At 43.5% G+C, this 27,245-nt stretch overlaps 1 protein-coding gene across 5 annotated transcripts in view; it reads right to left on the reverse strand.

The window, feature by feature from the left end:
- The window catches only part of LOC139470334 (PDF receptor-like), a 247,600-nt gene that overhangs the window by 57,551 nt on the left and 162,804 nt on the right, over positions 1-27,245 (reverse strand). Inside the window, exon 1 of one of the 5 annotated variants that reach the window (XM_071252709.1) lies at positions 16,152-16,241. The exons of the other annotated variants lie outside the window; for them this stretch is intronic. The gene's annotated coding sequence lies outside the window, so the exon portion shown is untranslated. Of the gene's footprint in view, positions 1-16,151; positions 16,242-27,245 lie in introns of those variants that run through there. 5 annotated transcript variants of the gene reach the window in all.

The following is a 27,245-nucleotide window of genomic DNA, read 5'->3' on the forward strand; positions in this document are numbered from 1 at the left end:
GGCTTGTGGCCGCGGACTTGAACTGCTTCTGCTAGTTTTCGTTGGGTGCAGCCATGGAGATTGTTAGATAGGATCTGTACACTGTCGCACATGATGTGTTTAGGGCAGTTGTTGACGTGGTCTCAGGTGGCTGATTTTCGGCCTGACTTTGTGGTAGATGTTTATGTTCTTTTATTCTGACGTTTATGGGGCGGGAAGTTTCACTTACATAGGCATTACTTCTTTGAGTGGCATTTAGAAGTGGGAATGGTCTCCGTTACATAGGCATTGCCGCAATCACAACTAATTTTGTAGACAAAGCTTTTAGGCTCTTGGTGGTTTGTCGTGTTCCTGCCATTAGCTTTCAGTAGGGTTTTTCAGGGGTGTAGAACTGGTGAAATTCGCTTCCATGCGTGCTTGCTGCTTGAGGAGGCGGATGGTCTGGTGGGAGGTCTTTCCTATGTAGGTGAGGGAGGTTCGGATTTGGGCTGTCTCAGGTTTGCTGGTTGGTTTAGATGCTGAATGGAGGATGCTTATGGTGATTTTGTCTACTAGCTTTGGTGGGACATGGTTGAAATGGATGAATACCATTCGTGACCAACTCGTGTTATTCCGGGACAAGCCGAATGGCGACTCGTGCCCCTCTCATGGCCATTTTTGCGACCGGGTTCCGTCTTAGCGCAAACGGGCATCCTTAAAACAATTGTCAGCTCGTTGCGCAATGCTTCACATAATATTTCCCCATGTATTATATATTTTTCAGAAGCAATTTAAAGCCAACGGGACATGCGGAATTATACACTGTCAGTATGATTGAACAGATTTAACTGTGTCTTCGGTATATTTTTAGATGCAAGACATATGTAAAATTCTTTGACGAAGAACTTGAAATCATACGCGCATTCTGATTGGTTTGTCGTATTTTCGGACATAACATTCATCCGATAGGGGGACGAGTCTTCTTGCATGTTACGGAGAGGGGCGAGTGGTGACGAATGGGATGAATACATGGCGGGGGTGCTGACAATATTAGCTGTATGTCTGGTAGAGGGGTGATTGATGGCTCATCTGGTGAGGGTGGAGATAATGCCGGTTTTGGTTTCCAGGGGATGAAGTTAACATGAATGTACTGATCAAATTGCGTTCTGTAGAAAGTGGTTTGGATCTTATTGGTGGGATTCTGGTAACCAAGGCGCCTATAAAGAAAGTTAGCCATTCTTCTCAGTTTCAATGATGAACTGGAGACAAGAGTGCTGTTGGTTGAGGCGTGGCGGGAGCATGACTTGGTCTTGTTGCAAGATAACGAAAGTGGCATCGACTCACCTGTACCAGCAGATTGGTGAGGTGCTGAAGGCTTGCTGTTCAAATGATGCCAAGTAGATTTCTGTAATGATGGGGGACAGAGGGGAACCAATAGGCAGGCCGCGGATCTACTCATAATGGGGGGCGGTCGGGTAGCCTAGTAGTTAAAGCGTTCGCTCGTCACGCCGAAGACCCGGGTTCGATTCCCGACATGGGTACAATGTGTGAAGCCCATTTCTGGTGTCCCCCGCTGGAACATTGCTGAAAGCAGCGTAAAACCATACTCACTACTCATAATGGTCTTCTCCCCGAGTGAAGTAAGTGTATTTTTGAAACAAAGCTTCAATTAATCATTGATGTCTTACCATATCAATCAATTATTATCCTTTGCTGTTGTTGTTGTTGTTAATCAAGTATACTCTCATGTTGTTTTCATTAATCCTTATTGGATGTTTATAAATCTGCACTGTGCTGTCTCACGTCACTGTTGCTTGATAATGGTATACAGATCTATACCGAAACGTCTCATCATAAATGAATAAAGCAGGTGTTATTGAATAAAGAAATCGTCATGCATAAAATATCTTGTCTTTCCTGTTACTTACAAACTTCTACAAATGCAAATCAAACAGTCCATATCAGAACCTCAATATAAACTGTTCATCATTTGGGGTGGTCGGGTAGCCTAGTGGTTAAAGCGTTCACTGGTCACGACGAAGACCCGGGTTCGATTCCCGACATGGGAACAATGTGTGAAGCCCATTTCTGGTGTCCCCCGCCGTGATCTTGCTGGAATATTGCTGGAAGCAGCGTAAAACCATACTCGCTCACACACTATTCGTCATTTCGTTGCATCATGAGTTTGTTAGATTAAGTTTGTAACAGCCGATTATTCGCTGTATTCGAATTCATCATATTAGGATCTTTTATTCATGTACACTATTATCATCACGTAACGCACTGATAGTACTTCGTGAAACACAGCTTTTCGCGAAAATGATTGTTCAAGACCTTTAACAGTTAACTATTATCTGGTGCCTCATTTGGAATACAAGCTGGTGCGTTAACCAGGCATGACTTACTTGAGGGATTTACATGTTGTTTGTCGCCGCAGTCAGCAATATCACGGCGTCTGTACATAATTGTCGAGGCAGAAAAAAACAGTGGCTGATATTATGAGCAACGTTATATACCCCTCACAAGCCAGGCCACCCAATCCACTTCAGTCGACAAGCACCAGAATGCTGTGGTTCTATTCTATTTCGGGACAGACTGGGTTGATTAACAGTAACAGCACTTGCTGTCTAGAGTAATCTGCCCTTGCCTAACGGTATCGAACTGTGATTGGCAACGGACAATGAATAAACATGACCATTGGGCATCAAGACACACGAGGTCGGCAGCGGACGGGTTTGGCGTTAAGTAGGGTGACCCTCTGACACACTGAGAACAGGAACCGCTACTCGAGCTAATTACAAGCCATAGAAGCCCCCAATACAATCAATCAATACCAAAAGTCTGAATGCGGACTTGCTGGGACAAACTGCAATCACAGCCTATAGCTGATCTGTAAGGCCGCAGAGATAAGCGTTGTTTCTCAACAGCGACCTAAACATCGGACAACGTGGAATATTTGTATTTTTTTTTATTTTATCATTTCCGTCCCGGTACCGCATTTACACAGATAATTTCCATTTAAAAAATGCACTTTTTATGTATCACGTCCTGGCAACGAACAATGTCGTTCGTGAGTGAGAAAAAATAATGTTTGAAGCTTGGGGAGGCGTCATGGTATTTTTGTTTCATTACACGCATGAGAGAGTGAGTGAGTGAGTTTGGTTTTTCAAGATTCAAACAGTATCACAGCGGGAGACACCAGAAATGGGCTTCAAACATTGTACCCATGTGGGGAATTGAACAAGGGCCGTCGGCAAAACGAACGTACGCTTTAACCACTAGGCTACCCTACCCCAGTTCAAGTGTGAATTGTTTGGGAATACACTAAATATAATTCGCAATCAATCCACAACAGATTTTGTTGTGATGAAAAGCAAGAAATCCTTCTTACATGGCCCAACTAGTAAGAAGACTGGCAGGGAGACCTCTGTTGGAACATACTTTCTGAGAATTATTGATGTCAAGGTGCGACCTGCGCGATGATTGATGGATACAAAATTACGTTCAGTATTGATGATGTTTTGTTCATGCACAGAAGCATCCCTCTGGATCGGATAGACTTTCTGCCTGTTTGCACCCTCGCTGTAGATGACAGATTTATGTAGCTTGAAAGATGAGTCTCGGAAACAGATATCGTGTTCTGTAGTCATATGCTATAATGTGTACATGTGATATGTCTTTTCGCACAGATTTTCCCTTCATGTATTATATTGATTAATGTCATGTATGACAACACCGTTACTTACTTAATGTTTGTAGGACATTAATATTATCCGTATTTTGTTTGATTAATACTATGATGCTTAATACTGAATTATCAAGTATCAGGTGTTTCAAACTGATATTATTTTCCAAACCACTTTATTCAGGTGATTAGAGTTTTCAATCAATCACTGGATAATAAAAACTAACATCAATGCGAATGGTTTCGGTGATGCACATAGCTGCTAATATGCCCTGTAATCGACACTATGTTTGCCCAATCTGTTTTAAAAAAATATTTCATTTCTTAAATATATAAAATTCAGAGTATACTTTGCCCTTGTCAGTGGTGCAAGGAATTGCTCTGGAAACATATGGTTTCGATTTCTCGATATTGTTTCACTTCTGTTCAGATTGCTTCCTTAGAAGACATATTGGAAATTTTGTCAAAATGATATGCAGTAATACTGCTGGTTTAGCAAATAATGTTGGTTTGAATAATGTTTAAAGATCATATACATGTCAGGGAACTAATGGGAGCGTTGTAACCTTAAATTTGAACATGGTCATCAATTATTAACTTAAAAGCGTTTTATACATGTCTTGCAAGTGCATTTGAGGATAAGAGGACGAAAGCATGTCTCCATTAGCAGGTTAATTCTAATTTATTAACAACTGTCGTGAAATACAAAGAAGCAATATGGTGCCATTGGCATTAACCCAAAGGTGATACGATGATAGAATCGTTATTAAAAATCACTAATTGGTGGCAGAGGACGAAAGCACATTGCCTGATGTTGATTTCTAAAGAAGTCTGTCTTTGAAAAGATCGTTGATATTTTATCGGAGAAAGCAATGCTAGCGTCAGTGCGCTGAAGGGAAAGAGTCGGCTTAAGAAGGCTTTCATGTTAGTCATTATATTTTATAGTTTCAAGGCGATTGTAACCTTGAACAATTAATCAGATATCAGGATTGAACAAGGGCGTAATAAGTAGTTGGTTTAAATTCGATTGAATGAATGGTTGTGGGGGGTGGAGGGTACCTTCATCCAACTTGTTTGATGGATTCATCGTGATACAAATTCTCGGTGCGCTAATATAATATGATTTTAAAGGGTTATATGATCGGTAGGAGTCGTGGCACATCATGGCCTTAAAATTCATGCTTCAAAAGTGTGTGCTATGAGTGTAAGGACTGTGAAGACTATTCGGCGTGACGTCATCACATTCTCTGTAATTTGCCGATGAAGATGTACAAAAATATTGAAAACGTTATGACAATAACGCGGGAAGGCCATAAGTGGCGTAATATAATATAACAGTCCGCGTACGATAGGAGAGGCGACATGAAAAGGGGTTCAATACGTTAACATTTTTATACAATATTTAAAGAGAACGCCAAGATGGATGTATATTTGTGTGTGTTTGTGTGTGTGTCTGTATGTCTGCCTGTTTGCATGTAGTTGTCGAGACTAACGCCAGTTGGTGATGCTTCTACACTCAATGCCCCAAGATAAACATGACGTATTTGATTGGCATTGAGAACAGCTATGAGAACACGCAGGCCTGAAACCCTAGACTATAAGCTCTTTGTTATTCCGAGCGACGGTTCAGGATACGACTTGTCTTGGCAGGTACATTGTAGTTAGGATATGTAAGACTATGTAGGGATATTGACGCTCTTAGAACTGGGGTGGGTGGGGAGGGAGGGAGTCTGGGTGTCTGTGAGATGCCCTGCTATGATTCCATTATTTGTGTCTCTAGGTTTGTCAGCACATTAACCCATCCGGGGTTCCACCAAGGTTGTAAATGTTTTAAATCTTCATCACTTCGGACTTTCCTTTCACATCGAGCTGCCAACCAAGCCGTAAAACCGAACTAGTGTTCAAAGGGGTGTCAAACCAGACTCACTCACTGAAGCAGCTACTCGCTTACTCACTGAACCTTGGGCCAAACTATTTGAAGAGCCACCCGTGGCACACTCACTGAATCATGTGCCAAACCATTTGAAGAGCTTCTCGCTTGCTCACTCACTGAACCGTGTGCCAATCTATCTGAAGAGCTACTCGTTCGCTCACTCACTGGACCTTGAGCCAAACTATTTGAAGAGCCACCCGATAGCACACTCACTGAACCTTGAGCCCAACCATTTGAAGGGCTACTTGCCCATTCACTCACTAAATTCTGAGCCATACCATTAGAAGAGCCTCTCGGTAACACACTCACCGAATCTTGTGCCAAACTATTTGAAGAGCTACTCGCTTGCTTTTCAATCATTGAACCTTGAGCCAAACTAGGGTTCTATTTGTATCAGCATCAAAACGCATGGACAATTAGGACATACTGTTGCATGTTGTGGTATAAAACGAGATACCGATAATAATGTGGCCGTAAGAATACTTCAAGGGTTCACTTAGTGCCAACAAAAACCTGTTTCCATCAAGGTAATAGCAGTTAAACCGAGTATTAATCCATGACAAGGGACCTTGAATGTAATTAGTCTTGTAGTTCGGTTCCAAACCAATCATCCAAGTACATCTAATTCAATTCAATTCGTCTTGTGCCAATGCCATCCATCTTGTTTAAGACAGCTTCCGTGAGACCATAAACAAGTACAGTTTTTAATACATCAAAAGATCAATATGTTTACCCCAACAAAGTGGCTCGGAAGTTATCTAAAACACCAAACTGACGTCAAAGATTCTGTGGAATCGTGTCATCGTTGCGAACATGATAAGATCTGAGAGAAGATTGTGATTACGAGAAGTCGATTGAACAATGGCTATTTTTGGTATTAAAATGGCATAGCCCTAGTTGGTCGTTTTCTCTGTCATTAATCACTGAGTGAGTGAGTTTGGTTTAACGCCGCCTTTAACAATATTCCACTTATATCGCGGCGTGTCAGCTTAATGTGGGAGGAAAGCCCGAAGTGATGCAGGTCTCAGACGTTTACCACTTTGGTGAAACCCACGAGCACGGGTATGGTGCTGACAAACCTAGAAACATAATTGGGGCGAACCGGGATTCGAACCCACAACCATTTTATTCTGGCGCACCCAAGGGAGGCAATTCTGCACAGCGAATCGCGGCGCCTAAGACGGCTGGGCCACCCGTGCCCCGTCAGTAATCACGTGTATCATGGTTCTCATTATAGAGCACTGAGCACATAAATAACCCACATGGGATAACAGTGTATATTAATCACGCTGATTGAATCAGCAAGGCATCACGTACGCCCTTCACACGGAGAAGTACAGGACCAGTACCACACTGTAACACTGCTGTCATGATGGCACTTTACCCAACTAGTAGCCTGGATATCGCTTTACAGCTACTACTAGCCTTGGATTGTAAGACCAATGTTTGGTTCTTAATAGTTATATATCACTACTAGTGGGCAGGGATATAATGTACCACTAGATGAACTTGTAATATGGACTGTGGTGCATCACTGTATTTTAGCCATGATAGTAACTGAGAATATTCGTATGAAACAAGCTCATTCCCTTGGGAGATTTTACAGAACATTAATTGTAACATAGCGCATTCCTTTGGCCCTTCTCAATGATGTATCTGAAATGTTGCCTAATGGTGCTAACTCATTCATTTAAAATGACGCCAGATCTCGAAATGTAATTGACATTTGTTTTTCATGTCAATACGAAGCGGCGAACATTCCAAGGATGTGTGGTTCTGGACAATTGGGTTCCAAACGTTTCAGCACAATATCGTAATTATTTTTAAGGAGCCATACATTATATTGTTGGATATTTTATGACCACGCTACCTATACCTGCGTCATAGCTCAGGCATAGTAACTTGTAGCGATGTCAGTGGACTCTTTGGGAGTTCTAGCGTTAACTGGATGGTAAGAAGTGGCCACAATAATTAAATGAAAGGCTTCTGTGTTTCAGCCGGGCTAGGACATGATGAACATGTTTTGTGCAGGCAAGCAAAAAGTTAATTTGAAACCAATAATTGCATCGTGTTACATTGGCTTTGTTCCATCACAGGAAAATGAGTCTTTTGTCTTTCCTGTCTTTATCATTTACTGCTCGAAGCGGTAATGGTGAAGGAGTGGAAATGTTTTGAATAGACGTACTTTTCTTTTGAATGGTTCACTATAGTCCTTGCCACGTGAAGTAGAATCACGAAATACCGCAATGATTAATTAACGAAGATAGTTGCATGTGTGCTGATACAGTAAAAACAAGCCATTCCGCCGATAAGAAATCTCAGTTACAGTAGGTTAAAAATGCAAAGTGCGCTTTGCAAGACTTAGTAATATATATACTATATAATTTTGCTTACGATAAACATCGTCATTGAGTTTTGATCATGCGATTACTATCCGTGTAAATGTCGGCAGTCAGGTGACTACATTGAGGCTATATTTAGCAGCGTCTACAGCACTTACCAGCACTTTACTCCACCCTCCACCCTCCACCCTCCACCCTCCATCCATCACCCTCCACACTCCACCCTCCATCCATCCACACTCCACCCTCCACCCTCCACCCTCCACGCTCCACCCTCCCCCTCCACCCTCCACACTCCACCCTCCACCCATCCACACTCCACCCTCCACCCTCCACCCTCCACCCTCCACGCTCCACCCTCCCCCTCCACCCTCCACACTCCACCCTCCATATATCACCCTCCCCCCACCCTACACACTCCACCCTCCATCCATCACCCTCCACCCTCCACCCTCCACCCTCCACACTCCACCCTCCATCCATCACCCTCCACCCTCCACCCTCCACCCTCCACACTCCACCCTCCATCCATCACCCCCCCCACCCTCCACCCTCCACACTCCACACTCCACCCTTCCCCTCCACCCTCCACCCTCCACGCTCCACCATCCACACTCCACCCTCCACCCTCCACCCTCCACAGTCCACACTCCATCCATCACCCTCCCCCCCCCCCACCCTCCACCCTCCACACTCCACACTCCACGCTCCACCCTCCACCCTCCACACTCCCCATTCACCCTCCCCCACCCTCCAGACTCAACCCTTCCCCTCCACCCTCCACGCTCCACACTCCACACTCCCCATCCACCCACTACTCTCCACGCTCCACACTCCACCCTCCACCCTCTACTCTCCACCCTCCACCCTCTACTCTCCACCCTCCACCCTCTACTCTCCACGCTCCACACTCCCCATCCACCCTCCACCCTCCACCCTCTACTCTCCACGCTCCACACTCCACACTCCACACTCCCCATCCACCCTCCACCCTCTACTCTCCACGCTCCACCCTCCACCCTCCACCCTCCCCCTCCACCCTCCACCCTCCACCCTCCACGCTCCACCCTCCACCCTCCACCCTCCACACTCCACCCTCCACCCTCCACGCTCCACACTCCACTCTCCACCCTCCACTCTCCACCCTCCACCCTCCATCCACCACCCTCCACCCTCCACCCTCCACCCTCCACCCTCCACGCTCCACACTCCACCCTCCACCCTCCACCCTCCACCCTCAACCTAGTGTAGGCCCCGGGAAACTTCACACTCCACCTCCTTCACTTTTCAAGCCCTATATCTTCAGCACTATATATACATATACGACCCATTCAGTACACCACCACACCACATCTTCCACTTTCCACACTCCACACACAACGCTCCACACTCCACAGCCCAGGTCTGGAGAAACAGCGCACCTAATCTCGTCCTTGCCCAACGATACGATCCGTTCAGTACACCACCACCACCACCACGCTCCACACTCCACAGTCCACACTCAACGCTCCACTCTCCACACACAACGCTCCACGCTCCACAGCCCAGGTCTGGAGAAACAGCACACCTAATCTCGTCCTTGCCCAACGATACGATCCATTCAGTACACCACCACCAACACCACACTCCACACTCCACACTCAACGCTCCACGCTCCACACTCCACACTCCACACTCCACAGCCCAGGTCTGGAGAAACAGCACATCTAATCTCGTCCTTGCCCAGCGATACGATCCATTAAGTACACCACCACCACGCTCCACACTCCACACTCCACAGCCAAGGTCTGCAGAAACAGCACACCTAATCTCGTCCTTGCCCAGCGATACGATCCATTAAGTACACCACCACCACCACCACACTCCACACTCCACATACTTAACCATATTCACGCCCAATGAAGCTCCTGTAACCACATTTTCAAAAATATCATGGAGGAAATTAGACGTGACTCGTAATTGGAAAATCGATATCAGGGATTATCGAAAAACCGAAATAGTCACCATTCCACCATGGAAGCCATTCTCACATGTTTTGTGTGAGATTTTCCTGCAAACATGTTGGGCTGTGAGATCCCAATCCCGTGGGTCTAAGCGGCAATTACTACATCTATTTCTTATCGACTGAATTTGATTAACGTCCTTCCTTGTCTTACAGTACATAACACGAGGGTGAAATGACAATGTCATCTTTCAACGTAAATGTTTTCAAGGCTAAGAGCGTAGAAACTAATTAAGGATTATAAAACTGTAAGTGAATGTTTTCCACGGCAGTCAGTGAGGTGAAGTGAAATGGGGTTTAACGTCGCTTTCAAGAATATTGCATTGATATGGCAAAGTGCATGCATGTGTGTGCATGTGGCTGCTTGTACTATGCCCGAGCTAGTAACAATTCTGTAGTGCTAGCCCACTGAGATACTATGCCGCAGTTTAACATGAATACCCCACTCAGACACAGCATGACTCCGAGCGGACCAGTACTTGTTTCAGCACCTCTATGCCGGGCGCCAGGCAGTGTAACAACAAGTACCATCTTTTAACATCTTCTAGTATGACGCGGCCGGGGATCGAACCCCCGAACTTCCACTCTCCGGGCAAGCGCTCTACCACTAGATCACGGAGGCGGTCTCATCGCAGTCAGCAGTGCTTCAGTTATTTCACGACGACATGTCAGTATTTCTGGATCCGGCAAACCGGTGATTGATAGCATGAGAAACGGTCAACGCCGTCGGGGTACGATGACAGACAATCAGACATCCGATCCTCATTATCGGAATTTACCACCGATCTTATAAAAAAATGCATGTTGTTTTCAACGACCATAACAGCAACAGCAGAAAATTCCTTCCCCAATGCTAGATTTTTTAACCGTGGTATACGTGGTCAGGTCGTCTAAGGTGCCTCATTTTACTTTGCAAAGTAACGTCTCTTTGCAGAGTTACGATCCTACATCGTAGCTCGAATCATATCACTGTGGCCTATAACCATTTAAGTCTGGTCCAGACAAATCTCTTATTGATTCATGTTCAACGTTGGGTTACGACAGACAATCAACCCGCCTGGCCACCAGATCGTGGTAGCCGCCTCTTACAAGGAACACTGATTGCCTAGAACCAATTCTTCCACGGATTCCCCACGTGACTTCTCCATCATAGTGAGTGAGTTGGGTTTAACGCCCCTTTTAAAGTATACCACTGGCAGTTATATCATGGCGTGTCAGGTTAATGTGGGAGGAAAGCCCGAAGTGATGCAGGTCTCAGGCGTTTATCAATTCGGCGAAAACCTCGAGCACGGGTATGGTGCTGACAAACCTAAAAACATAATCGGGGCGAACCGGGATTCGAACCCACAATCATAGGTTGCTGGTGTGGCCAAGGGAGTTGGTGTGGCAAGTCTGCACAGCGAATCGTGGTGTCTTAGACGACTGGTCCACCCGTGCCCCCTTTCTCCATCATAACATAGTACGCAAGAAGTGAATGAGTGAGTTGATTTATCTCCGCTTATAAAAGTATCCAAGTTATACCAAGGCGTGTCAGCTTCATAAAAAGGACAGTGATGTAGGTGTCAAACATTTATCACTTCGGTGAAACCCTTGCGGACAGTATGGTGCTGACAAACCTAGAAACATAATCGGGGCGAACCGGGATTCGAACCCACGATCATAGATTACTGGCACGCTCAGGGGACGCAACTCTGCATGCAAATTACGGCGCCTTCGATGACTGGGTCACTGGTGCCCCCAATATGCTAGGATATGTACGGTTTGTGTACTTGTGTCTATTTCTAGATAACGTGTGTGGTTGCAATGCAACCGCATCCGGTTGCGACATCACAGAAGGAAAGCCAACACATTTGTAATGGCGCACTCTGTTAACAGTCTGCAGAATTTTGACAAATAGCACGAAGCCATCTTTTTGGCGATACGTTATATTGATTATTATATGGCGAAATGTAATCTTTAATACCTCTAGGAAGGAGCGGAGTTGTATATATGCAACGACTGCGTTATGCATACAAGCATAATGACGTTTTCAAGAATTTACGTTTCCGTATTTATCGATTGGTATTCACATGGAGTCGTGTCCAACACAACGCTGCAGAGACAGTTTGACCTTCGTTGCACTCAACAGCGGGAGAAATCAAATCAATGTTTGAAAAGTTATTTGAGGAGTTCATTATTTTGAAATGCATATGCGCTGCTCCGCGATTTGGGCTTAGAATTTGTTCCAATTGATTCAGTTGTATCCCATTAATACCGAGTGTCAGGCGCGGAAAAATAAGTACCTTCGTTTACCGTCTCTTGTATGACCGGCCAGGAAACCAACCCGACCTTCCGCTCTCCGGGTACACGCACTGTACCGTGAAGGCGGTCGAATTTGGAGTAGAAGACGTGATGGTTGTATTCTTTAAATTGTTTTCTCATCATTTCCATCCCAATAGTATAAAGCCTTTTCCAAGCATAATTCATGTATCAAACGAACCTTTAATACCGAAAATGAATACCAATGAATACCAATATGTTTTACGCTACGCAATTCTAGAAGTTCTTCTGTTTTGTCAGGGCGGCATATCGGTAATCTAGTATTGCCCAGACAAAACATGTAATAATTTGCTTCTAATATGAATACCTGTTTGTCCATGTTGGGTCTGATTGTAACTGATTGCAACTGATGTTGTGATACAAATAATATTCGATATTCCCGTTTTCAGCCCCAAAATATTCACACTACACGCTCATACCATACCCACCCGCACACATACACGCACGATACACCGCACCCACCCGCACACACACACACGCACGATACACCACACAAACATGCACACACACACGCACGATACACCACACCCACAGACCACGCGCGCACGCGCGCCCACACCCGCCCACGCACCCATACACTCACACACACGCACGCACAAACCACAGTCACACACACCACACGCCAAACACACACACACATTCACACACACACATTCACACGCATAAGAATACACCACACTCACGCACACACACACACACACACACACCACACTCATATGGGCACACGCACATAAACACATCATACTCGTTCGTAAACGCACACGCCTACGCACGCACACACACAAGCACACACACATACACACATCACAAGATATTACATAAGTAAAGCACTCCTCACCCCCTCCGCCATACTTTCAGTACCCCAATTACAAGTTAGATAGTTTAGATATACATCTTGTATGTGCAGCCGGAACACTGACAGCTCGGAATGCCAAGCTTGTAAGCTAAATGGTTAAAAAATGTAGGTGTACATGAGAAATGTCATTGTTCTTACTTTGAGTAATGAAAAGTCTCAAGGTCCTAATGGGATCGACCATCGTGGAGGCGTTTCTCAGACGTAAATCTGGTGACATTCTGTGCCATGTGTTTAACGTCTCCGAGACACACATTATGGCTGTAAATATTCCTACCAACTCCATCATGCAGATACATCCTACTGTTGAGATCTATGTTTCGTGCATTGGCTTCATCCCTTCCTGTGGGACACAATTGGCCAGAATCTTGGGCCTGCGTCACTTTTCCAGCATTCATCAGTCAACGCGCCGAAATATAGCTGCACGACAGTGTTATCGCTACCCGTAACCCTCACTGATATTGTACTACAGTTAGTTGCACCAGCGACGTGGATTCATTTGTGATTGTCAGGGAAGAGACGAGCGATAGCTTCATTTCTAATGATGTCCTAATAACGAGCTGATGTGAATTTTGATTGGTTAAAAAATTATATCATTGAATTTTCTGTCCCTTTGACACTAATGTGATTGACAAGATTGAGGAAAACATGGCAAATATGCAGACCTCGCTTTCGAAATGTCACGCTTGCATCCCACGTACCATGTTGTTCGACTCCCCATTGTTCTTGGTGCCTTAGGTTTGGTACCTCCCAATCTGTTGACTGACATTGGGAGAGTACCCAGGTTTGCTACCAGGAATACAGGCCTTCTGACAATCTGGGTAATGCAGAAGGCTGCAGTGTCGGGGACTCTTCTCATTCTCCGAAAAGTCCTGGGTGTGTTTGACAAGGCAGCGCTTCCTGGGAGAAGTCCCATTCGCTGTCTGGGCTGCGTGTAGAGCGGGCAAGGGCCCTGAGCTGATGATGAGCCTAACCAGCCTGACTGTGCCAGGATCACCCAAACCATCTTTGCTGCATTTTTTATTTTAATCTGTAAATAATAATAACGAAGACGACGTCGACGACGACGACGACGACGACGTTGACGACGACGATGATGATGACGACGACGGCGATGATGATGATATTATATTATGATATATAGCGCCAGACACCCCACACAAAGTATGATCAAAGTTGTTGGTGAAGCTAAAGATGTCTGCTGGTACGGTTTTGAGTGAATAGGAATTATGACGTCATTGCATTGCATTGCATTGCATTGCATTGCATTGCATTGCACTATGACGTCATGAAAAGAATGTCATGTCATGTGCACGTTATAAATTGAACAAAATAGATAAAATTAAATACATAAAATGATCAAAATATAGTTTTTGTTAACGTATTTGTTTTAATTTTCCCATTACATTCTCTCAAATGTATTATTATGCAGAACTGCACAGTAACATGTTTTTTGTGCGACAGTTTACATGTGCGCTTTACGCTATACAAGGCAGACTAACCTCATACATTCATATTTCGACAGTTGGAATGAATAACAAATTATTTAGCAATACAAATCTAAGAATGAAATACTCTTATTATATCGTAATCATCAACAAGAAGGACATCATCCATGTTAACAATAATATTCAAAATGTACTTATATCCGATTCTCTTTGTACTCTATAAGGACAACATATACATGTTTTTTTCTCTGAACGAAGCAGATATGTCCCAAGTATGGCGTCCATGACGTTGTCATGTGGCCGTGGACAACGCCATCGCCGTATCCCACTACTTATGCTGTCGTCTTCAGTGGCGCATTGTGATGTTTTTTATTTAACAAATCCTCAAGTGACAAGTACAACGGAACACTATACCGGAAGCACGATAAACACTTTGAATTGTATACCACAGATGAATTCAATACATTATACCATTTGTTTGAGAAGCTCGCCGCTGGTAAACAATACCAAGACAAAAGTCAATATTTTGTGTTTACACATACCAAAGATCCCTTCTCAATCCTCAGAGAGAAAACATGATTCCTAAAACACTCAACATACTTATAGTGTAATGGTTGATAATATTGTCCTTTTATAGATCTGGTACTTCGTTATACAATATACAATGTATAAGGATTATGTCTTTGTAAATTTGGTCTTCATGTTCATGTCATACTCTGTCCAGGTTTATACTTGCCAACATCATAGACGGGTTAGAAAACAGAAATAATACTTTGTTTGTCCGTTATATTCACACAGCAAGGAATTCAAAACAAATATGTAGTGACAATATTAATTTCATATTAAATTCCAAGTTGAAAACACATCATACACTTAGCAATCATTTTTTACCTCAAATCATTCTGTATGAAATGAAAATAACAGAGCGCATTATATAAATGCCATTGGTAAAACATATATCATTTGTGATTCGATTTTTTTTCATTGCATGTCTAAGTATATATACCTGTTATATACACATTACGTAACGCTGAGATAAGTACATGAAGTATATTTAATTTGGTATTATTTCAACGCGATATACCGCCAAATAAAAAAATAAAATTGTACTTTCTCATAACAATATATTTGACTAGTGCTCCCAGTACTCCAACAGATATATAAAACCATCAATTTCTTTGAGGGGCATTTAGAAGTTGAAGTACTAAGTAAGGATAAGATCTATGGAGGAACAACCTCTTTATTACAATTAGTAGCGACTTTTCTGTGTAGTTGCCAACACCGTTGTCGGACATGTGATGTTATCCTTACTTAAAACTATCAATATTTACTTTTCATTAAAATACCGAAACAATTTCATCTTTTATACGTCAACGATTTACAGAATTGTTTTTGTCCAACCAGCCAGTCAGGTACATATTTCTGATTGTATAATTGTAGCCTTGTATTCCTTTGCCTTAAACACATTTGTTTTTCTACTACACATACACTGACATTATTTGCACGTGTATCGTGCGTTCATTACAAGGCATCAATAAAGAACCTGCATGCTAAATACAAACTGAGTTACCATGTCAAATATACAAAGAACGTCATATCACAGAAGCTTACCTTTATCTTGGCCACCTCTCAACGTGAGGAATGCCTTACAAAGAAACTGTTCTCCAAGAACACGACACCATCGGTTCCATCGAAACTTAAACCACAGCAGTCGTCAGATGATATAACCCGTTCGACAATCACCATCAAAATACATACAGCTATTCTAGAATTGAGCACATCCTTCCTCACTAAGCACGTGTGGACGTTGTGCTTCCTCTATAACATGTCTCCCTCGAATGTGGTATTGCGACAGCACATCTCTTCAGTATCGGAAATAAGTAGCGCTAACTGGGCTCTTTTGGCGTTAGAGATTGATTATAGCAAGCGTCGGAGTACATGGTCGTCGCCTGTAGTATTGTTGGGGTAAGGTTAAGCATTTGAAAGGTCTCGGGAAGTATGTGCTACTAGACAGCGTGGTGGTGTTGTGATTTTACAGGAAAGATGACATGTGCGTAAACAAATTCTTACTATTATTGTTGATGCTGCTGCTATTGCTGTTGTTGATGTTGTTGATGTTGTTGTTGTTGTTATTATTATTATTGTTGTTGTTGTAGTTATTATCATTATTATGGCACATACTGACATCGGACTGGTTTTATGGATGAAAGGTAAATGAACGATTAGAAAGGAAGAGGGGGGACAAACTAATTAACTAGCTATCGGGAGAACAGTGAGTGAGCGAGTGAGTTAGTGAGTGAATGTAGCTATCGGGAGAACAGTGAGTGAGCGAGTGAGTTAGTGAGTGAGTGTAGCTATCGGTAGAACAGTGAGTGAGCGAGTGAGTTAGTGAGTGAGTGTAGCTATCCGGAGAACAGTGAGTGAGCGAGTGAGTTAGTGAGTGAGTGTAGCTATCCGGAGAACAGTGAGTGAGCGAGTGAGTTAGTGAGTGAGTGTAGCTATCCGGAGAACAGTGAGTGAGCGAGTGAGTTAGTGAGTGAGTGTAGCTATCCGGAGAACAGTGAGTGAGCGAGTGAGTTAGTGAGTGGGTGTATCTATCCGGAGAACAGTGAAGGTGAGTGAGTGAGTGTAACTATCCGGAGAACAGTGAAGGTGAGTGAGTGGGTGTATCTATCCGGAGAACAGTGAAGGTGAGTGAGTGGGTGTATCTATCCGGAGAACAGTGAGTGAGCGAGTGAGTGTAGTTATCCGGAGAACAGTGAGTGAGCGAGTGAGTGTAGCTATCCGGAGAACAGTGAGTGAGCGAGTGAGTGTAGCTATCCGGAGAACAGTGAGTGAGCGAGTGAGTGTAGCTATCCGGAGAACAGTGAGTGAGCGAGTGAGTGTAGCTATCCGGAGAACAGTGAGTGAGCGAGTGAGTTAGTGAGTGAGTGTAGCTATCCGGAGAACAGTGAGTGAGCGAGTGAGTTAGTGAGTGAGTGTAGCTATCCGGAGAACAGTGAGTGAGCGAGTGAGTTAGTGAGTGGGTGTATCTATCCGGAGAACAGTGAAGGTGAGTGAGTGAGTGTAACTATCCGGAGAACAGTGAAGGTGAGTGAGTGGGTGTATCTATCCGGAGAACAGTGAAGGTGAGTGAGTGGGTGTATCTATCCGGAGAACAGTGAGTGAGCGAGTGAGTGTAGTTATCCGGAGAACAGTGAGTGAGCGAGTGAGTGTAGCTATCCGGAGAACAGTGAGTGAGCGAGTGAGTGTAGCTATCCGGAGAACAGTGAGTGAGCGAGTGAGTGTAGCTATCCGGAGAACAGTGAGTGAGCGAGTGAGTGTAGCTATCCGGAGAACAGTGAGTGAGTGAGTGAGTGTAGCTATCCGGAGAACAGTGAGTGAGTGAGTGAGTGTAGCTATCCGGAGAACAGTTAAGCTGAGTGAGTGGGTGTAGCTATCCGGAGAACAGTGAAGGTGAGTGAGTGGGTGTAGCTATCCGGAGAACAGTAAGTGTAGTTATCTCGAGAACGCAAAGGTGAGTGAGTGTAGCTATCCGGAGAACAGTGAGTGAGCGAGTGAGTGTAGCTATCTGGAGAACAGTGAAGGTGAGTGAGTGGGTGATTTGCAAATTGGTTTATATTTCCTTCAGAATAACTACCGAGTGACCTTCACAATACGAACGTATAAGACCATTACAAACCATTAGGAAAATCAATATTGTCTCTCTATATATACATACTTGAATACACTTCATCCAATATTCACACATAAATTGGTCCATATATAACTCTATAGATAGACAATAGAAGACAATCTTGAATTCGCTCATTGAATGAGTGAGTTAGTGCTGGCTCATGCAATGTATTCCAGGGGAAGGACTCAAATATTTGAACTTTACAATTTTTACTCATGGAGTGAATCGAAGTCGGTTCTTCGGCGAGGATTTCAAACGCTTTAACCACTACGCTACGCCACCCTCGTGTTTATAACACGCCATTTAGAGATTGTGGGTGAATAAAAACATTCTCTTCGCTTTCTCTCCAATATATTTGGTAATTCAGATTTCCACGCGAATATATCATCTATTGTTCTAAGGCAAAATGAAACACGCTTTAAGCGCTCTTAAAAAGTGGCGTCATGAGTATCGTCACGTCCTGAGTTGGATTCCTCACGCAGACCATGACGTGTACCTGCCACTCACTCACTCACTCACTCACTCACTCACTCGGAGAAACCCGTAAGCGTGTGTATTGTACTGAACTGCATCGACAATAAACTTGCATGGTGACACAAGAATACATTTGAGAAGTAAGGATTTCTCCCCAGCTCACACAACAATACATTTCTAAAATAATTCATTGTGAAGATTTTCTATATTGCACATGTACACGTGCAGGTGTGGCTTTAAGCACTGCCCAATCCCAGAATCACAGACAGCATCGTGTCAGCAAGTATTACGTAATAGAAAGTCTTGCCGATCCGCTTCCATTAGCTGAAAGATCTGTCGAGTCAATACATATTTCGTGCAAAAGAGAATATGTGTTTGTATTACAAGTGAACGTTGACATCTGCCAATCAGTTGTGTTTTTTGGCTGTAGAATCAATCATACATGTGAAACAGATTGTGTAACGCAAACTCTAGCCACACCCTGTAAGGGTGTAACAATTCATTGGGAGGGTTGGGTAGGCGCATTGTTGTCCGGGGTGGGGTGGGTCGGGGTGAGATGGGGTGGGGTAAAGAATTGGGGGAAATGAATGTTCTAGGAATTGAGGAACTAAAGTATTTCCCCCAAAACAAATACAAAAAACGAAATGTATTCCCTGGTCATTTCAATGTAGTCTGTAAGAAAAAAACACATAAGCTTATTCCTGCAGTGCAAGGCATATGTAATTTTTTTCCACTAAAACAGGAGCTAAACTAATGTTGGAGGAAAGGCTGAAGTGCACTCGTGACCAACAAGTTTTATTCTGGGACAAGCCGAATAATTATGGTGGCACTGGTCGTAGCCGCTTAATACATCGACAAATCTCGCTATTTCAGTTATGGTGCTTATCTCGGGTATGTGCTTAAATCGGGTATGGTGCTTATCTCGGGTAAAGGGCTTATCTCGGGCATCATGCTTATCTCGGGTATGTGCTTATTTCGGGTATGTGCTTATCTCGGGTATGGTGCTTATGTCGGATATGTGCTTATCTCGGGTATGGTCCTTATCTCGGGTATGGTGTGTATCACGTGTATGGTGCTTATCTCGGGTATTTTGCTATGTCGGGCATGGTGCTTATCTCGGGTATGGTGCTTATCTCGGGTATGGTGATTATCTCAGGGAATGTGCTTATCACGGTTATGTGCTTATCTCGAGTATGGTGCTTATCTCGGGTATGTGCTTATCTCGGGCATGTGCTTATCTCGAGTATGGTGCTTATTTCGGATATGATGCTAATTACGAGCATGTGCTTGACTCGAGAAAGGTGGGGTAGCCCAGTAGTTAAAGCGTTAGCACTTCACGTCGAAATCTGGGTTCGATTCCCCACACGGGTACATGTGGTGTCCTCCGCCGTGATATACAACCATAGGCGTACAACCATAGGCACTCACTCCTATACATCTGCCATGTCCAGGCAGTGCCTTCGTGATCAGTTCACACAGCCAAAAAGTTGATAGATTACGACGCCTCCGCATGTTTCGTAGCTATAAGGTCATATCTAGATACCAGATTCATTATATGCCATCTTGCAATAAATCTCTACATATATACATCGATGCCTGGGGCAGGTCGACAGAAACAGTCATTCCAAAGACATCACATTGCATGACTCCATGCCTCTGAACGACCCGACAGTAAGAGAAACGCCGGAACAACCGCCAAACTCTGATACCAAGGATGAGTCAGTGAGTTTGATGGCGTGTTAGTTTAATGTGGGAGGAAAGCCCAAAGTGATGGAGGTCGCAGCAGTTTACCTATTTGGTGAAACCCACGAGCATGGGTATGGTGCTGACAAACCTAGAATAATCGGGGCAAACCGGGATTCTAACCCAAAATCATAGGTTCCTGGCTTGACAAAGTGGACACAATTTATTAATACTGTAAAGGCGACGTTTCGGTACAGAGCCTTATACCGTTGTCGAGCAAGACTGAATGAGGAACATTGTACAGAATATATATAGGTGGGGGAATAACAGTACAGGAGTAACAGTAACAATAATGGCATACATGAGTGGGATAGCATGAGTAGGTAAGCACATTATTTTATTTACGTCACGGGTGTCAGTTTGGCATGGAGATATGAATTGTCAATGCCAGAGAGTAACCAGCCTGGATTATCTGCCGAAACGGATTCTATTTGGAGTAAAGGACAACATATAGCTGTGGAAATTATATGACTGGACCACAGAAAATCAGTGATGGTACCAGGTGTTTGCTAAATGGGTAAGCATGTCCTGTCCTACCGGTAGCACCCACCATTCATACAATTTGCATTACTAGGTAAAGTATTCATTGCCTGGCGCAGCACAGCAGTACTCCTGTCACGCGACGTCAGACTGTTCGGAAACCAGACAATCAAGTGATCGATGAACCAGAGACTCAAGGGGAAACGATAGTACCATTACTGATTTTGTTGAAGCTCATAAAAACGGTATATTAATTTTGAATCACGTCGGCTGTGTACAAGTGCACAGATTTTGCTGCTTATAAGTAAAGATAACGTTCAGATAGATATAATGGTTTCCCAAACACAGTGGAAAGCCCAAAGTAATGCAGGTGTTAGGCATTTATCACATTGGTGAAATCCAGGAGCATGGATATGGTGATGACAAAACAAGAAACATAGTGAAGGGTAATCATGGATTCGAACGCACCATCACAGAAATCGCGCAAGCAAAAGGGATGTTATAGTGAGTGAGTGAGTTTGGTTTAACGCCGCTTTTAACAGTGTTCCAGTTATATCGCGGCGTGTCAGCTTAATGTGGGAGGAAAGCCCGAAGTGATGCAGGTCTCAGACGTTTATCACTTCGGTGAAACCCACGAGCACGGGTATGGTGCTGACAAACCTAGAAACATAATCGGGGCGAACCGGGATTCGAACCCACAATCATAGGTTTCTGGCGTGCCCAAGGGACGCAACTCTGCACTGCGAATCGCGGCGCCTAAGACGACTGAGCCACCCGTGGCCCCTATGGTCGGGGAGGAAAGTGCAACACTGGACAAGAATGATTTCATATGGTGCTGACAAACACAGTGAAATGTGAGCAGTAGCTGAGGTGTGGTTAACATCTCTATAACGAAGGGCAACGCTTTCGTATGTATTAATTCAATTTCAATAACAGCAACCTCGTTTATCCCGACCCCGTCAGTCCGGAAACCCGCCTTCCGGGTGACTACCATCGGACAGCCCCCTTGAAGATCCGGGTTAGGATTGGTAATTCAGCAACCCATGCTTCTCGTAAAAGGGGACAACGGGATCGGGAGGCCAGCGGCAGGTTCACATGTCAGCTTATCCCAATTGCTGAGATCGATGCACATGATCGATCACTGAACTGTCTGGTCCAAACTTGATGATTTACAGACCGCCGTCATATAGCTGAAACATTGCTGATCTTCGTGTTGACAAATCAACCAACCAAACAAACAAACAAACAAACAAACAAGTACAGTAGGAAGGTCTACATATTATTGATGAGAAATTACTGAATAACGACGAATGGGTCTGGGAAATGGTTGCATCTGACGATTGCGCTAGAAGCAGCACTGTCCGCCAGGGTTCGATTATTGGATGCGGTATATATATTATTCGGCTACAAAGAGACACGAAAGGCAGTATGTACCATCACGTGTCTCGAATCTAGTATGCTAAATTGAAAGCGATAAGGATGCACCGAGTATCTCATCCGACAAAATCCTATTTGATTGCATGAAATATTCATACAAGTAATGTAATGGGACACCAACGAGAAGACCTCCTAGAACCCGGATGTAGACAGAGATTAAGCTGTTATTTATAACGATGTGTCTGACCTAAGTTAAGATGTGAGTGAGTGAGTGAGTGAGTGAGTTAAACCCATGGGTACGGTGCCGACAAACTAGGTCATAATTAACCGAATCTGGGATTCGAACCCGGGGAAACGAATTGCAGCACCTTAGATGCCTGGCCACCCGCGCACGCTTGAACCATTGTCATTAAGATAAAAGTTAAATAAACACCGCCCAACGTTGACTGAACAGCTTGCAGTGTGTTATCAGTAGCTGAAGCGTGTTTAATTATTTAACTTTGTCATTACTTTCTGAATAAGTTATATACGAAAATAATAAAAACACCCTGATTCCACATGACTTAACTTATCTCCCCTGATGCTGTCTTATTTCAGCGTGCAGATGTATGAGTGGTCAGCCGAAAGATGACATTTACTCAACAAAATCTAATTTATTGTCCACTTAGAGACTCCAATTGTTCCGCTGATTTGGAGAAGGTCTGCTAAAGGGCAGCTTTATCTTATTTATGATGGAGTGTGCGAAGATGGCGATCCATAGATTAACGAAGCCTTTGATACTTCTACTGATGTGTCCATTACCGATGACCGGTTGTGCTTTAATACTTAACTCACATGCAAAGGTGATATTTATCTTTGAACTTCAAACAGGTCCGCTGTCGTGATAACTGATTACCATTACAACGCTGTCTGTGCGAGATGGATAGTGTCTTTGTCGTTAATGAGATGCATATTGTTGTCGTACCTCGTTACCTCGAACTTGAGGGGTCGAATAATAAACTTTGTGATAGTGGTATAATAAGGGTAACGCTATTTTTCAGGGCATTATCATTTGCAGAAGCTCGAGGTCTTCCATTAACTGCCCGACGAAGGAGGGCAGTTGAAAAGACCGACGGCTTCTGCAAATGATAATGACCTGAAAAAGAGCGTTACCGTTATTATAGCTAAAATGGGTCGAATTTGTTATCAAATAAAAAGAAACAACAATATCGGTTTTCAAACATTTACTGCAATCAGCACGAATGTCACTGACCCACTTTTACAAATATGGAATCGTCATAGAACAAACTAGATGACGTCACTATTCAACGTGACGTCACCTATCCCTATCCTATGACGTCACCTAACAACGGGCGTAGTAATGGCAATATCAGGGCATTATCAAGTTACAGTGGCCCGCTCATTTCTGATGATATGCGGGCGGTTTATTGATAATTCTATCTATTTTAGCTATAAATTCTAATATTTAAACAAACATTGCGTTAACTTAACATGACCATGCATTTCTTAAGTCATTACTCTTTTTATTATGGTCTCTCAAACTTGAACTCTATTTTTTTCAATATAACTTTGAAGACCATGATAATGTATGGTCTAAGCAGAATGCATATCGGCACTCGGGATAACCCGATATATTTTCATTGGTTGACGGCACTTCGAGTTAACGATTCTTCGCTCAATAAAAACATCGCTGAGACCGATTCACGAGTTTGACATTTTTCTTCAATTTCAGATGAATTACTTTATGATATGTTTTATGCAAAAACATTTTAATGGACAGTCACGTCGAAAGCAAGATAGGTGGTAGAATCGATTGATAGTAGGTGATGGATTGATTAATGGATGCATGTTAGTAAAGACTGGTTGATGGATGAATGGATGGAAGGAAAGAAAGTAGGAAGGTAGGACAGGAAGATGGAAGAAGGATGAAAGGAGAGATGGTGGAAGAATTGAAGGAAGGAAGGAACATGAAGGAAGGAGGTGTGGGTCAAAGGAAATAAGTGGGTGATGGATGGAATAAATGAATGAAGGGGAGGATGGATGGGTGGATTGGAGGAAGGAATGAAGAAAGGGAGATGATTGATGGAAGGATGGACGGAAGGAACATGAAGAAAGGAGGGAGGTATACTGGTGGATGGAAGGGAGGAGGAAACGAATGAATGTAGGGGATGATATATTATTGAAGGAAGGGGGAGAAATGAAGGATGGAATATATGAATGAATGAATGAATGAATGAATCAGATGAGATGAGATGAGGGATGGATTGAAGGAAGGATGGAAAGGGAGATGGTTGATGGTTGGAATGAATTAAGAGTATGAAGGACGGATTGAAGTAGGGTGGTAGGAACGACGGGTGATTATGATGGATGGATGGATTGAAGAAGGGGTATGGGTGGATGATGGGTGGAAAGAAGGAAGGGGTTGATGATGGATTATAAAGGAATCGTGGAGGGGAGGTATACTGATGAACGAAAGGACGGATACACTATGGAGGGAGACCCAACCATTCACCACAACAACGTATTCAAACCTGCAGCATTGATCAGGACAACCTTGCAACAATGCCAAACAAATGACTCTGTAACTGTTTTGCTGCCCGAAATACAAGAAACTAGTTACTGAAATCAAAACAGATATTTACGAATGAAAGCTCAACATTTTAGGCCAATTTCCCGTTTCATGTTTAACAAACACCACAAAACTAAACCTTGATTCCAAATAACACAAATTCTATGGTTTCCAGAAACCCAATAAACTGAAAACATCGTTCAATTATCTAGGTCCAATATCCTGTGGAACGACTTTGCTGCTCCAGAGCGGTAGTTCCTGAATTTGTTTGCATTGATTACTTGTGCCCACTAACACAGCAAACAACAATAGGTTTATGGCATGGGTCGACATTCGATCTGGCTCCACCTGGAAAGGAAAAAGTAATTAATTGCCGACTTAATCTTCTGTAACACTTGTGCTTCATATGACTGGGTATGCGTGATTCTTTACGAGGTCATACGATAAGCACGCGAGATATATCGAGTTAACAGTAGTCCCAGACACGATTCGACCTTGGTGCCTGGAACGTTTTGCTTTTGTGAGCATTCAGATGGACCTCGTTAATCCATACGGTTCCATTACCGGGGAATTCGCCCGGAACACTTTTCCGGATGGATGAAGGTCAGCCTAGTTTTGGCCTGGTATAGAAAAAAACACTAAAATTGTCCCTGAACCAATGGCAACGAGTGAGTTTTGTTTTACGCCGCTTTAAACGATTTCAGAGTATACACTTGTCAGCTTAATCCGTGAGGTACGCCCGAAGTGATGCAATTCCTAGACCTTTACATTTATACCGCGTAACCGGGATTCGAAACCATGCTCCTAGGATTCGGTCACGTCTAAGGGACGCAACTCTGCACAGTGGAAAAGATGACCAGTGGCTTTAGTAATGGTATCATTCTAAAACATACTTGTTGTTTCAGAATACAGCAATTGTGCACTGGAAAATGGTTAAACCATTCTGCTGAAGGGCTTCTCAGGTAATATTTCATTACGTCAGATTTTAAGCCGACTGCACACATCGTGTTGTAAGGTTTCATATAACGTGTTGCACCATCCCACATTTATACAAAGCAAGTCAATGTTCAATGAACAGGCAAATTGTGACACAAAAACATATAATTCAAATTGAGACAGGAAATGGAGAGATTAAACTTTTAAACCTGGCTTCATGTTCTTGAAATTGGATCGGAAACATTTTTCAGGACAGTGTTTTATTAAACTGCAGGCTTTCGTGTTTGTGCGCTGTCGTGATAGATTGTCCTCTAAGACCAAACGGGACAAAGCGTGACCAAGTCGCCTGAGGCGACACTATTCGTTCAGAGTTCAGAGTTCAGAGATGCTTCTCATAGGCGAAGCAGAAAACCTATATTTGCATTATCGTGAGTTCGAATCCAGGTTCGCCGTGATAATGTTTCTTGGTGTGTTTGCTCCATACCCATGTTCTTGGGTTAAAGAAAGTGGTTAGCATCCAAGATCGGCATCAATTCCGGATGTCCTTCCACAGCAGTCTGACCCGCCGTGATATAACAGAAATATCTTTTAAAAATCTTTATACGCAGCTCACTCACTCACTCACCTACGTCCAAATGACGAGGGTCTTTACACATGGTGTTTAAAAGTGATACACAGCAGAGCAAATTGGTGTGGCTGTACGGAGCAAAGTCAATCCCTCAAATAACTTTAATTGGACGCTGGTAGAATGGTGTTTTCAAAAATATACCACAGTAAGGCATTCATATTATGGGTAGACCGCCTCCGTGGTCTAAAGGTAGAGCGTCCGCCCGGACAGCGGAAGGACCGGGGTTCGATCCCCGACCGCGTCATACCAAAAGTCGTTAAAAGATGGTACTTGTTGTTACCCTGTCTGGCGCTCGGCATTAAGGGGCAAAAACAAGGACTGGTCGTCTCGGAGTCAGAATGCTGTGTCTGAGTAGGGTATTCATGTTAAACTGCGGCATGGTATCTCAGTGAGCTAGCACTATAAATCGGCATCAGTCCGGACTAGTACAAGCAGCCACACACACACACACACACACACACACACACACACACACACACACACGTGCATGCACGTCGCTATATAACTGCATTAATCTTGGACGCGACGTTAAACCCCATTTCACTTCACTTCATATTATGGGTAGAGTAGAATGAAAATATAACAATGAATTGCAATTGTGTATCAAATATACCATAATCTATCTTTAAGATAATATGCTGCCATATGCAATTGGAGCCAATATTAGATAATTTACGATATTCTCAAAATCGTATGTCAACACCCACTCGTACAATTGATGTATTCAATCGACAACAGCAATGAAAAATAAGTAACCAATTTCACAGTGAAACTTAAATTCAGAGTCAATATGCAATATAAATTCAAAATTGATACAGTACA

This window comes from Haliotis cracherodii, unplaced genomic scaffold (genome assembly GCF_022045235.1).
Source record: "Haliotis cracherodii isolate W230 unplaced genomic scaffold, xgHalCrac1.p SCAF_20, whole genome shotgun sequence".
NCBI classification, from domain to species: Eukaryota; Metazoa; Mollusca; class Gastropoda; order Lepetellida; family Haliotidae; genus Haliotis; species Haliotis cracherodii.